The following is a 13625-nucleotide window of genomic DNA, read 5'->3' on the forward strand; positions in this document are numbered from 1 at the left end:
AGAAACAGGTGCACCTACGAGTTAAGCTATTATTCTCATAGATCAAAAATATTTCCCGGGCTGGGATTGTGGCTTAGTGGCAGAGCGCTTGCCTAGCATGTGTGAGGTACTGGGCTCAATTCTCAGCACCACGTATCAATATATAAAATAAAGGTCCATTGACAACTAAAAACCAAATTTTTTTAAATTTCCCGAATATATTGCATGAGGCTTATATTGTGTACTCCTTAATGCATGAATCATGTGGATGGATGAGATATAATAATTGCAATTGCAAAATAACCATCATCCATTAAGCTCTTAAATTACTTTAATTACACTTTCTTCTCTTACCCTTACTGAATTTTTATTTGCTTTGCACATCAACAATAATTTTTCTTAAAAATCAAGTAAATCTGGGCTGGGGTTGTGGCTCAATGGTGGAGTGCTTGCCTAGCACACGTGAGGCACTGGGTGGAAACCTTAGCACCACATAGAAAAATGAAATGAGGATATTGTGTCCACCTACAACTAAAAATTAAATATTAAAAAAAAATCAAGTAAATCAATGAACTGAATTATCCTTACAATTTGGGGAAAGGGTCTATGAATAAGAGAAGCTAGCTTTAAATCCTAAAATGCTGATGTGGTCACTCTTGTTTTGGTGCAGATTCTGTGCTTCAGACATTAATCATAGAGCTCAGTGCACAGGCTGTCAGGCCCCATTGCAGGAGTCAAAATGGCTTCTTGGACACCTGCCACTTCCAAGACTCTGAGTGATATCATCTTCATTTATTAGTCCCCACTGAATGAAGAATATCATATGCACTTCATTATTGCCATCAGCCCTTAGAGTTTTCCTTCAGGTATGTATCTGGGGACATAATTTAGATATTCATTATCCTGAGAATTATGTTTCAGGTAGCCAATCCTAATTATGAGTCTATCCCATAAGTGACTTCCCAGAGACAGAAGGTGCAGCTGAGGTTAGGCTTTGGTCTTTGTTAGCCATGATTACAGCAGGAACTGCCTCTTTATCCCTGTTGTTTGTCTTTCCAGAATTACCTGTGCCAGCAGTAACAGCCTTCCTTACCACTTTGTTAGGGACACACTTGGGAGAAAGAGACTGGTTCTTGGCTGAGAAAGACAGGATCCATTTCCAGTGCTTTACAAAGCAGTGTCTGCTTTGTCTTAAAGTCAGGGAAGTTCTCCAAATTACTTTCAGTAGAAAAAGATTTAAAAGGTTGTTCCTATATTGGGTTTTGTTTGTTCATTTGGTTGGGTTTATTTATTTATTTATTTATTTATTTATTTTTGTCTTTTGTCCAAGCACAAACCCTTTTGAGAATCTGTTGATAATTATGAATCATCTCCCCTCAAAAATGAACATTAATGTAGACACAATATCATTATGCAATTTCAAGGGGTTCATGGACCCTTGGAAACTGTAAACCTCAAATTAAGAACATTTGATTTAGACTTAGGTAGTTTCAAAACTTATAGAAGTTCATTTTGTGCCATATATCCCCTAAGCATTTAAAGAATGAAACTAAAATAATAAAGTAAAAAGAAAAGAGTTTAAAAGAAAATACTTTTCTAGAATAGATTATAGTGGTTGTCTTTTTCCTGAGAAAACATGGTATAGTTGAGCAGGAAACACCAGCTTTACTCTTTGCAATTTGCATTCTAAAGCCACACTGTATATTAATGGTCCTATACATAAACTATATGTACTGTATATGTAAATAATAGCTACCCTGATGGTTGCTTGGTATATATGAAGTCAAGGACTTGGACTATAGGATTGACTTACTCTCTGCAATAAGCACAAAGGTAAATATCGCTAAGGACATTGAGGCTCAGAGAAGAAAGCACCTTTCCCAAAGCCACACAGCAGCAGAGATGGGGCCCTGACCCAGGGCTGCCTATCTCCAAAGGCCTTGCTTTTTAATATATTATGAGAACATAGGCCTACTGAGTTTTATAATTAATTCATTTCTACCCTGTGGAATCCTTGAGGTAGTTTTCAGGCAGATAGGAAGCAGGCTGAGTGGAAGCGAAATCACACCCCCTTGCAGTGCCAACTCCAGAACGTCTACCCAGGAAAGACCCTGAGGGCCAGAGTACAATTGGAAAGTGGCCAGTGGTGAAGCTCATCTTAAGGCTGCAATTGCATAACAAGTACTGAGGCTTTCTGCCACAAAGTCTGACTGGCACAACTTTGGTGGCCCTGTTATAAAAAGAAGCTGTCCTGTCCTTCAATGGGATGGTGGTGAGGGACTTGGAGCTGAGTTCCCTCATGGCACTGGCCTCAGTGAAGCCACTAAAAGAGCTGGCACTCACACCACAGGGGCTGCTCCACCAGCCCCAACTCTGGTTGCTGGCCCTGTCACTCTGCTGCCCTCTGTGGTGGTCAAACAGGGATGAGACGCTGGAAAAACTGGACATAGGCTCTAGCCTACCCTGAACTACGAACATAGTAATAGCCAAACATTTAAGCTTTTCTAAATATAGCTGGTAACATGTGACACAGCCCAAAATCTAGAATAAATAAATGAGGTAATCAAAGCCTTAAAGATTTACTTTCTTAAATAAAGTGACATAAAGAAGTAGTACTCCACTCACCTAAGTCACTTAGAATTAACATGGCAAGCTTGAGGCATCCATTTATGGGAAGCAGGATGTTACAGTGGCTGAGCACATGGCTCTGGGGTCTGATGTTTGAGTTCTGATGGTGATTCCACTACTTACTGTTTGATTTCAAATATGTTAATTCTGACTTTTTGTACCTTCATTTTCCCATCTGTACTATTAGTACCTAGCTGAAAAAGTTGTTCTAAAAATTAAATATATTAATAAATATAATGTACTTGCATAGCGTCTGGCACATTGTAAACATTCAGAAAGTGTTAAATAGTATTGTGATTAATGTTTGGCCATTTTCATGATCCCTAAAGGGTGAGCCACTTTGTGCATAGAGCCAAAGGTGATTATGAAGACCAGAAAAGTAGGACTGAGGGTGGTGAGGTGAGCAGGGAAACTTGGTGCAAGGCCTCAACAATAAGATGAGTAGAGCTCCAGTGTTCCAGTCAGACATGGCTGCATTGTGAACCATTTCAAAATGCCATGGCTTCAAATAAGAAGTTATTATTTCTCATGATTGTACGGATTGATCAAGCACTTCTAATACATAGAGTGTTGGCTAGGACTCATTCTGGAACATCAAAAATGGCCTCATTTACCCTCCAGTCAGCTACTATTGTTGGCCAGGGACCTTGGTTTTCCTCCATGAAGTCTTTTTAAGTTTCTTCACATCATGGCAGCAGGTTCCAAGTGAGAACATTCCAGAAAATTAAGGTAGAAGCTGAAGATTTCTTAAGGCTCAACCTTGGTGATTATAACTGGGTCAAAATAGGCCATAGGACAATCTACAGTCAAAAGCAATGGAAACAGATTAATTCTTGATGAGGTCATGACGCAGTCACATTGTAAAAGAACATATGGGATGGGAGATAGTGTTGCAGCCTTCTTTGGAAACATGATCTGCCATAGCTAAGCAGTTAGTGAGGTGAGGAACTAGATTTTCTTTCTTTCTTTTTTTTTTTTTTAAGTTGTCAATGGACCTTTATTTTTATTTATTTGTATGTGGTGCTGAGACTCAAACCCCATGCCTCACACATGCCAGGCAAGCGCTGTACCACTGAGCCACAACCCCAGCCCTAGATTTTCTTAATAATATTTGGGTTGAGTGACCCAGGAAGGCAAGTCTGAGTTTAAATCACAGAGTTACCACTAGAATAAAGAAGTCAATGGAACCTAAACATTTTTAAATCAGCATAGCATACCCATGATTTGAATAGGGTTATTCTTCAGAATATAGAAAATAGTCCCTTACAGTCTAAATCATGTTCAGAATCACTAATAAAAAGAGATACAAGACATTTGTTTAGAGAGAATAATTAGAGTGAAGTGCATTTCTGAAAGTAACTTTTTGTTAAAGCAAAGGTAGATGTTAAATCTACATATTCCCTGAACAGTGACAATGGAAAGCTTATAGAGAAAAAAATGAAGGGTACTATGTTAAAGTCACAAAGAAGAAAACAATGAAAGGGAACCTGAATTATAATAGGAAGAATCCGACAAGAGGCTGAGTCTTGTAATTGCTGTTACTGAGATTTTTATTCCTCCCCCCCTTCATATGTGTACAATTCTTTAAAAATTGTGACATGCTTCACATTTATTTTGTATTTTATATTTCAATTTATTGGTTGGGGGTTCTATGGCCTTTATTGAATTTCTGGATATGGCTGCTGTTATATATGGAATTACAAAATAAGATTGGCAATAACCTGGCCAAATGAACTATTATATACCTTGAACTCTCTAGTTCCCCACTTGTAGAAGTCTGGTCTTTGAGATAAGTTAGAGATGGATAACACCAGAAAGGAAAAAGCAGAAAGATTCTGGTAGGTTTTTGAATGTTAGGGAGAAGAGAAAACAACAAGAAATAGTAGCAGGATTTGGGGCCTAATGATAAATGAATAGTTATGTTTCCAAGAGTGATTGAGAAGGTAAGTGAAAGGGTAAAAGAATCTTATGTTGCAGGGGAGGATTACAAAAACAATGAGTGTGTGACTAAAAGAATATTTTAAGAGGAAGTTGCAGCCATTCAGCCTTTTCAGACACCCTGACAGTCCTGGCTTGCTTCTATTTGGGAAAGGGGCCCCCCTCATTCTCATTTTATGAGACTATAACTTTTTATTATTCATTTTACTGTTTGTCATTTATTGAGTTGTTTCTACCCAGTGTGTTTACAACTCACATAAAATACGAAAGACAATCAAATATACAGAAACAAGGCTGGGAAATGCAACTTGCCCAGTGAAAATGTCATTAGTATCTAGTGGCAGCTGCATACTGTAAAACAATTCGAGTCACCGAAGGTAGATAAAAAACAAGGGAAATGAGTATCTAGATGCCTTGATGGAAAACTTTTTAAAATAGAAGGTGGACTTAAATGGGCTATCAGAGAAGAGGATAAGTTGTCCAAGTGAGAAACTAGACAATCCATCAAGAACAAAATGCACAGGGGGAAAAAGGTGAAGTTCTCATGGGAACAGGATATAAAATTGATGACAATAGGCCTTCGAAGAGGATGAAGAGCAACATAACAATGTGTGCTATGTATTATTTGCATAAACTCCAAAGAATTTGGCACCTTCTACATTTGCCTTATCAGAATCATAAATCAGGAAGTAAAGGGGGAAAAAGATTTCAAGCAGCCAAAATGGAGATTAAAATATTCAACTTTACTCAAGGGAATCCTCAAGTCCTCATTTATAAATAATTCCAATAAGCTTGGCTAACTGTTTTTAAAAACACAAATATTTAGAGATTCAGATTCAACATTTACATGTAGTTGACTATAATAACAAATCACACTTTGGGGACATTAATTATGTACCAAACTCCATTCTAAATTGTATCTAGATGGATTGATTTGTACCATACTAATCTAAGAGATAGAGACTAGGGTTATCCATTCTACAAATGAGGGAACTGAAACACAGATAGGTTCTTAAAAAATACCCAAAATCAACACAGCTAGTGGTGAGTAGGTATATGATCCAGGTTCCAACAGCCTTAACAATTAGACCAGCTCCTTGCAAACTTTAAAGTGCATGAGAGGGCTGGGGATGTGGCTCAAGTGGTAGCACGCTTGCCTGGCGTGCGTGCGGCCCGGGTTCGATCCTCAGCACCACATACAAACAAAAATGTTGTGTCCACCAAAAACTAAAAAATAAATGTTGAAAAAATTCTCTCTCTCTCTCTCTCTCTCTCTCTCTCTCTCTCTTTAAAAAAAAAAAAAGTGCATGAGAATCACCTAAAGGGCTTTTAAAACATGGCATGCTGGGTTGGAGGTGTTGCTCAGTTGATAGAGTACTTGCCTAATGTTACGAGGCACTGAGTTCAACCCTCAGTATTGTGGTGGATGGGGGACACAGATTGCTGGGCTTTACCCTCACAGTTTCTGGCTCCATAGGTCTCAGATGGACATAAAGACTTTCCATTCCTAACAAGTTCTCAAGTTTATTTGTTTACTAGAATACCATTACAAACTACCTTGGTTTGGGTGGCTTAAACAACAGAAATTTACTTTTCACAGTTCTGGAAGACAGAAGTCCAAGATCAGGTTGTTGATAGGGTTGGATTCTTTAGAGGTCACTCTCATTGTTTTGTAGATGGCTGCCTTCTTCCTGGGTCTTCATATGGTTTTCTCTCTGTGTCTATATCCTAATCTACTTTTTTTTATAAAGATACCAGCCATATCAAATTAAGGTCCCCAGCAGTTACCTCATTTTAACTTCATTACCTCTTTTAAGCCATTATTTCCAAATACAGTCACATTCTGAGGTACCAGAGGGTAGGTCTTCAACATATGAATGGGATGAGGTAGAGAAGGGGAGGACACAAATCAGCTCACAATACTAGATCATCCTTATATTGATACTGTTGGTCCAGGGACCACAATTTGAGAATCACTGAACTAAGCAATACTATGTGCATGAACTATCTTGGGAGTTTTTATGTATATTTTCAAATTTAAATTAGTACATATAAAACAATATTTTTAAATGGAACTTATGGTTTGTTTTACAACCACTCAGCCCTGCCATTATAGCACAAAGTTAGCCACAGACAATAGATAAACAAATGAAGACATGGCTATGTCTCAATAAAAATTTTCATTTATAAACACTGAAATTTGAATTTCATAGAATTTTCACCAGTTACGAAACTGTTCTTTTTTTAAAAAAAAATTTTCCCAAACATCTGTTTAGAAAAATGTGAAAGCATTCTTAGCTGATGGGTTGTACAAAAGCAGACAAGCCAGATTTGGTCAATGGCTATAGTTAGCCAGTTCTTTGTAAAGACTTGGATTTTGTTTGACATAATGGAAAGCCATTGGACAGATTTGAGCAAGGAGATTTTAATTCTCACATGAGAAAATTATCCTCATTTTCTTGAAAAAAAAAAAGGATTAGAGATGTCAAATGACTTACCTTAAGTCACCTAGCTAAAGTGGTAGATATTGTTGGCTGTCTATTTAGTATCCATTTCCCCTTCCTAACAGAATCTGTTTTTATTTACATGTCCACCCATTTTCTAATGCATCCATGCACTTCAGTGGAGGTAACACCTCTATCCCATCACAAAAATCCTGGGGTAGGCCTGATTGACCCTATTGGTCCCTTTTTGCCTACTAGTGACTGGTTCAAGCACAGTCATATGATCCAGTTCTGGCCATTGAGATGTAAAGGAAAGCTTGCCACAGGGATTTTGAGGAAAAGCTTCTTTGTCTAAAAGAAAGGCACAAGAAGGTAGGTCTGTCTCTCTCCTTGCCTGATGTTGTCATGACTGGACGTGATACCTGTATTAGTAGCAGGTATCTTGCTACCAACCTGAGGATAAAGCCTACAGAGCTGAGAGAAGAAAAGAACTGCTCCCCAATTCTTGATGACATTGCCAAATGGCTAAACCTGGACTCTCTTGTTTTCCATACTTCTTACCATGTGTTCCTTTACTGTTTGGAACTGAGTCAAGGTCCTTCTCCCTCACAGCCAAAGGCACTCCACCTGATCCCATTGGTAAATAGGAGTGCTAATATTTGAATTATATGCAGGCATGAAAGAAGAAATAGCTAAATTCAGCATGACAGCAATGCTGGAGCCAGAATGAATTGTCAATACCAAGACTCAAAAGGCTTAGCAATTTACAACAGGACAAATGTTCTATAATTCCACCTACATGAGCTGTCTAGAGTGGTTAGAATCATGAAAACAGAAAGTAAAATGGTGGTTGTCAGGGGCTGGCGGGGATGGCGCAGAGAAATGAGAAGTTGTTCCATGGTGTCTCCGTCTGTTTTATTTTATTATTATTTTTTTAATAATAAAATAACGGAAGCTGAATACTTTATAAAGAAAGGGCATGGTGGCACAAGCCTGTAATCCCAGCAGCTCTGGAAGCTGAGGTAGGAGAATTGAGAGTTCAAAGCCAGCCTCAGCAACTTAACGAGGTCCTAAAGCAACTCAGCAAGATCCTGTCTCTAAATAAAATATAAAAAAGGACTAGAGATATGGCTCAATGGTTAAGTGCCCCTAGTTCAATCCCTGTACCAAAAAAACAAACAAACATCAACAATGAAAAAAAAAAAGCAAGTTTATTTGGATCATAATTCTGGTGACTGGAAAATCCAAACAACTTGGTGTTTGGTGTCTGGGTGCATCACAACAAAGCAAAGAAGAGGAAAGGAAATGAACTGCAGGCAGAAGGTACAATAAGTAGGAAATAAGGAAGAAAGAGAATTAGGAGGGACTCACTCTTTAATAAAAACCTTCTCTCTCAGGAACTAACCCTGTGAGAACTATTTGAATCCTTCCAAGGTGGTGCCCTCCTGATCTAATTACCTTCCATTAGGCTCCACCTCTTAAAGATTCCACCACCTCAACATCAGATTTCTAATACATGAACCTTTGGGGACAAGCCAAACCCAAACCACAGCTCCTGAGTATAGAGTTTCAGTACTATAAGATGAAAAAGTTCTAGAAATCTGTTACTCAACAATGTGAATATAGTTAATACCACTGAACTATATACTTTAAAAAGATTAAGAAATATTATATTATATGAGTGTTTTGTCACAATTTTTAAAAGGTTTGCAAACTAGAGTCATTTAGTATAGAGACAAGGAAGCCTGAACATTTCAGATGCTGTAAACATGTTACACTATATGAACATGGGCCTCCTTATTCCTCCCACTTTAAAGCCTGTAAAGTCTTCAAATCTTTAAAAATCACTTTCTCAATGAGGTCCAGCCTGACTACCACATTTAAAATGAATACCCCATTACTCTTGCCTTGCTCTACTTTTCCTCCATTTTTTATTATCACTTTCTAACCCATTATATAATTTACTTGTTATGTTTATTATTATCGGCTTCCACCCTCCAAAACATAAGATCTCAAGAACCAGAATCTTTATCTTCTTTGTTCTTGGACATATTCCAAATACCTAGACTAATGGTTGGCACATATTTAGCACTCAGTAAATATTCATTGAAAGAATTAATGAGAATGAAGGGAACAGAGGGGGATGAGAATAGGAAAGACAGCAGAATTTCTTGGACATAACTTCCCTATGTTCATATATGAATACACCACCAGTAAAACTCCACATCATGTACAACCATAAGAATATGATCCTAATTAGAATAAGTTATACTCCATGTATGCATAATGTCAAAATATACTCTACTGTCATGTATAAAAAAAGAACAAATAAAAACAAAGAATGAGCGAGCATTGGTGTTTATTTTGATAACCACAAATTATCTGCTAGAAACCTGTATACACTGACATTATAAAATAAAACAAAAAATAAGACTTCTATGCTAAGACAGCAGATCTAACTTTGCTTCCACACCCAATCCCACAAAAATTATGATCAAGAGGATGGGAGAACAGGAAAGGAGACGACAGTACCCAAATGTGGGATGCTAGAAAGCAGACAGATCAGTGGTAACCTACTTAGCAGTTATGAAAAGCTAAATCCTGAGATAGCAGGCAGGAAGACTATGAAACAACCTAATTTATACAAAAGAAACCTCAAAGACTCAGAACAAGCAGCACCAAGTACCTCTGAAAATGAGTGGGAGTTAAAATAAGGAATTTGAAGGGAAATCTACATGAGAAGAGGAATCCCTGATCCCTTCCTACCCTACTCTTTTGGCAAGAGTTCTCTCCCACCCTGACATAATATATTCTCTGGAGAGGGTTAAAGCATGCATCCTTCGACTTCAGGAACTGGGCACTGTACCAAAACTAGAGGGATTCAGATATCAAATACATGTTACATGCTGAGTATTCCCAGAATACTGACAATCATATCTTTATTCTTCAGGCAGATCAGAAGGGTTTTATCCTGAACAATTTGACCAGCCAAAGGGAAAGATCTAAAGATACTGACACCTGAGTTTCCTGTCAAATGTCGGCTAGAACATCATATAGCAAAACTCAAAATTGACAAACCCCATGTAAGTACACACAGAGCTTCTAATCAGCTTTTTTTTTTTTGGTATCAAGAATTGAACCAGGGAAACTTAACCACTGAGCCACATCCCCAGTCCTTTTATTTTATATTTTGAGGTAGGGTCTCACTAAGTTGCTGAGGGTGGCCTCAAGTTTGTGATCCTCCTGCCTTAGCCTCCCAAGTCACTGGAATTATAGGCCTACACCACCACAGCCAGTTCTAATCAGTTTTTTAGTCCCCACTTTTAACATAAGCAGACAATCAAGGCTTTATCAACTAGCTGAGGCAGGTCTCTAGCACTGAACCAAAAAGAACCAAACCAAAAAAAAAACCTTATAAAAAATGCACCATGTAGAGAGAACAAATTTTAAAATTACCCCCCAAATTGCCTTATTTTTATACTCAGCAAGATGAGAAAATACTGCACGCATGTTAAAAAACTGGGGTTCTAACTGGGCATGCTGGCTCATGCCTTTACTCCCAATGACTCGGGAGGCTGAGGCAGGAGAATCCCAAGTTTAAGGCCAGCCTCAGCAATATAGTGAGGCCCTAGGAACTTGGTGAGATCCTATCTCAAAATAAAAAACCGAGGGCTGGGGTTGTGACTCAGTGGTAGAGCGCTTGCCTAACATGTGCGACGCCCTGGGTTCAATCCTCAGCACCACATAAAAAATAAATAAATAAAATAAAGGTTAAAAAAAAAAAAAAAAGCAGAAAATGGCTAGGGATGTAGCTTAGTGGTAAGTCCCCTTGGATTCAACTCCAGGTACCCCCCCAAAAAGATTGGGGTTCTAGTCTGGAGTTCCATTCATTGAACAAAAAAGTGCTTTAAGAAATTATAAACATAATGGCAGAAATGATAAAATATCAACTGAAAGATTAGAAAATAAAGTTTAAGAAATCTTCCAAAAGCACATCAAAAGCCAATACGTGGGGCTGGGGATATGGCTCAAGCGGTAGCGCACTCGCCTGACATGTGTGCGGCCCGGGTTCGATCCTCAGCAAACAGACAAAGATGTTGTGTCCGCCAAATACTAAAAAATAAGTGTTAAAATTCTCTCTCTCGCTCCCTCTCTCTCCTCTCTCTCTCACTCTTTAAAAAAAAAAAAAAAGCCAATACGATGGAAAATGGAGAGAAATAATAGGAAAACTAAAAGACCAGTTCAGAAAGGCCACTCCTTGAATAATAAGAATTCAAGAAAAGAAGAAGAGAGTATAATTAAGAACATTTTTCAAGAAAATGTCCCAGAACTAAATGAGTTTCCAGATCGAAAGGCCCATTGAGGTCCAGCACACTGATGACTTTAGACCCATAGGATGGCACACATTATGAGATTTCAGAGCATTAGGAACAAAGAGAAAGACCAATGATAGCTTACTTAGCATATATACTGACATATGGTTCTTTTTTCCAGGGGGGGAAAAAAATCACACATGAAGAATCAAGAATCACAATGGTGCTTCAGATCTCTCAAAAGCGACATGAAATTCAAGGGGTTGTTTTCCTGGTCTCTAAAATGACTATTTTGCAATGGACATACTGGCAGTTGGAAGAACCCCACGTTGTTCCTATCAAGACAAAAACAAGCAAGGCCAAGGTCAGAGCCTCACTGACTTATTTAACAAGCCATTTGTAGATTAAGACAGTTTATTGCTTACATAAAGAGTGGAAAAGAAGAATGAGCCAAAGGTGATCCTTGTCTCACACATCAAAAATGACAACACTGGAACAAAATGGACCAGATGACTGCAACATGGATTGTAGGACACCCTGTTGCTGATGAGCCACTTTTAGACTACTACTAAGCATGTTTATACCCTGTTTCTCCACAGGGGGAGGGAGACAAGAAGTCCCATACATCAGGAGGAGATGAGAAACCATCCCATGACAGCCTCCCAGGGAGATAGGAAAGTGAATGGGAGATGGTCTCCTATCCCCTCAAGTCCCAGGAGAATCACAGGGTGATCTGAAGACTCACATTTGCTGTAGTTCAAGTCCTTGCCCACTTGGCTTATCTGGATACCTGCAAGGTACCAGGGGAAACAAGGAAGAGCTATTTCTCTACAGTTCCTTGGCCTTTGGGATAGGGCTATTATACTGCAGAAGGATAAAAGGAAACCCCTGAAATCATTTCCCCATTTCCCAACTATGAGAGTAAATCACATTGACAGGTTCTCTGGGGGATGGCAAAAATTAGTGCAACCCTTAAAGGCCCAATGGTTAATATTCTTTATCCTATTCCTATTTTTAAGAATGGTTCCTTCAAAGACCAGACATTGAGCATACTGTCAATGTCCAAATCATAGCCTCAGTTGCAGTTGTAGTTATCTGTACTAGAGCAGATTCACAAGACCTCAGGCACATAGAATGTGGCCATTGATCTGGTAAATATTTCTTTTGTATTACTCTAAGGAAAGAGGACCAGAAGCCTCATTCCAGGCTATGACCTAAATACAAAATACAAATACTTATCAAGGCAAAGGGGCCAAAGTAAGGACGACCTCAAGGACATGAAGAAACCTCATAGACAGATTGAAAAATAAGATCCCTGCCATAGTAAAGGGACAACTGATGGAACTTGTATTGAGATTTTTGACAATCAGTTCATACATTAATAGAAAAAAATCTTTAAAAATACCAAAACACAGCAATTTCACAGACTCCTATTTGGAATTCTAAAGGTATAATGGAATGTGTTCTTTTTTGTTTTTAAGACATTTTTTTAAAAAATACATTTGTTTATTTATTTATTTTATTGTGGTGCTGAGGATGGAACCCAGTGCCTCACACATGTGAAGCACGCATTCTACCACTGAGCTACAGCCCCAGCCCCTAGAATGTGTACTTCTGTTTTGTTTTTGTTTTTGTTTTACCCAGAGGGGCTTAACTGCTAAGTCACATCCCCAACCTTTTCTATTTTTTTTATTTTGAGAAGGATCTCATTAAGTTGCTGAGGGCCTCACTAATTTGCTGAAGCTGGCTTTGAATTTGCCATCCTCCTGCCTCCGCCTCCTGAGTTGCAGGGATTGCAGGCATGTGCCACAATACCCAGCTTGTGTTTTTAATGGAATGTATTATTGATCACAAATATTCAATGTCACTCCCTAAAGAATCAATGAATTCTCCTGTCCGGTTGAATCAGGAATAGCCAATGAAAACAGGAGCAGAAGGTGAAATATGTTACCTCTAGGCAAAAACTTTAAGAGCTAGGTTGTCAAAATAGAGGATCTATCAGTCTAGGTCCCTGTATAGTATTAAAAGAGGAATCATAAGCTGGCCTGTTAGCCCATACCTGTAATCCCAGTGGCTGGGGAGGCTAAGGCAAGAGGATCTCGAGTTCAATGCCAGCCTCAGCAAAAGCAAGGTACTAAGCAACTCATTGAGACCCCGTCTCTAAATAAAATACAAAATAGGGCTGGGGATGCCCATAGGTGGTTCAGTGCCCCTGAGTTCAATCACCAGTAACCAAAAAAAGAAAAAGAAAAAAGAACAAGAATCATGACTATAATCATGTGATTACTAGTGCCTGATATGATTAGCATAAAGTATATACCTA

Source organism: Marmota monax, unplaced genomic scaffold, assembly GCF_021218885.2.
Source record: "Marmota monax isolate L192 unplaced genomic scaffold, Marmota_monax_Labrador192_F-V1.1 WCK01_AAM20220418_F8-fsc00034, whole genome shotgun sequence".
Lineage (NCBI taxonomy): Eukaryota > Metazoa > Chordata > Mammalia > Rodentia > Sciuridae > Marmota > Marmota monax.